Here is a 1,617-nt window from a genome sequence, read left to right on the forward strand (position 1 = left end):
TCCTTAGCTCATATATCCCAAGTGTGGGACTGGTGATTGGTTCTTTGTAGAATCTCAATATTTTTAAGAGACTGGGGATAGATAGGACTTTGTGGGGGAAAAAGGAAGGAGGGAAAAGGACTCCTCTCATACCCTTTATTCTAGATCTTTCTTTTATTTAGTGATCTAATCCATAATTGAGCTCTGGGGAGAGGTTCTTCTTCCCCTGCCTTCAGTTAGAGTGCAGAAGAAATTGCTGTACGGAAATGGGGAAAAACCTAAAAGATGGGTGCTTGGCATTTTCCTGGAGAGCTGTAAATGAAATTCTGGACTGTGAGGTTCCCTCTGAGTGTTTGCTTGTCCCAAGCTGCACTGGGGTGTGGAATAAGCCAGGAATAACCATTTCTTGTGGTGCTGTTTTCTCTTCAGATGGCAACTGAGCTGAGCTGAGCCAAAGTGGTGGAGCCTTAATCAGGAGCTTGCTGCTGACCAGGACTGACTGCCTGGAATAACCAGCTGTGAGTGACAATCTGAGCATCCTCCCATCAGCTCTAGGGCTGTGCAGGTCCCTGCAGCTGCCTCTGCCTCCAGCCTCACCTCCAGATCAGCAAACTGCACTTGGGGTTTCAGCAGAGCAAGAGAAAAACCCATGTGCTTCCCATCCCCCTTCAGAGAATCCCAGAATGACTGGGGTTGGAAGGGACCTTAAAGATCCTCCTGTTCCAAGGCCCATCCAGCCTGGCCTTGGACACTTCCAGGGCTGGGGCAGCCACAGCTTCTCTGGGCACGTGGTGCCAGGGCCTCCTAAAGAGCTGTTTTTCTTCTGGCCCTGACTATGTGCTGCACTTGGGCAGGGCTGACATCCCAGGAATTATAGCCTGAGCTGGTGCACTGTTGGACAGTCAGTTTATCCTTCAAAATTTTCTTTTTTCCTTTGGAACACAAAACCATCTATTTTTTACAGCATCTGTCCCTTTTAATAAGCCCTTTTCAGCTAGAGCAGTTGTCCTGGGTGGGCAAAGTTTGAATGTTCCAGCTATGAATTTTTTTATAAATTGCATAAATGCTTGAGGTACCTCAACTAGTTTTTGGAAAGGCTGACAGCAGGGGTTGTTTGCTGTGGCTACAGCAAGATTGATTTTAATTAATTTCTTTAATGCACTATTTTTAGCTCTGTTTAAGTTGTTGGAAGTGGCGTTCAGGTTTTGGCCTCACTGTTTTTGTAGCTGAAGGGGCCGTTTTGTTGGTCCCAGTATGTGAAATGCTGCTGTGTAATATTTGCAGGCACCTGTAGATGGTGATGCGCTCTGCTCCACGCCTGGGCTGAATTCCCCCCTCCCATCCACCTGGAACAGGCAACTACCAGGCTGGATTAATTCTATTTATCATCCTCCTTACTTCTGTTTTTCTGAGCATGTGGGATAACCTTGAATTCCTTTCCATTTGCAAAGCATTTTGGCCTTGGGCTCAGTTTGCATTTCAGGACAGCGGGCAGCCAACGCAGCCTGACCAGCCCTGCTGCTCTCCCGCTGCTCCCTTGTTTTTATTTCCCCACCTCTTATTTTTGTGTCCCCTTTGAAAGGACACTGAGGAAGAGCTGCCATTTGCTTTTGCGGCTGTGGCTGCAAAACCTCACTC

The sequence above is a fragment of the Geospiza fortis genome, unplaced genomic scaffold, assembly GCF_000277835.1.
Source record: "Geospiza fortis unplaced genomic scaffold, GeoFor_1.0 scaffold506, whole genome shotgun sequence".
NCBI lineage: Eukaryota > Metazoa > Chordata > Aves > Passeriformes > Thraupidae > Geospiza > Geospiza fortis.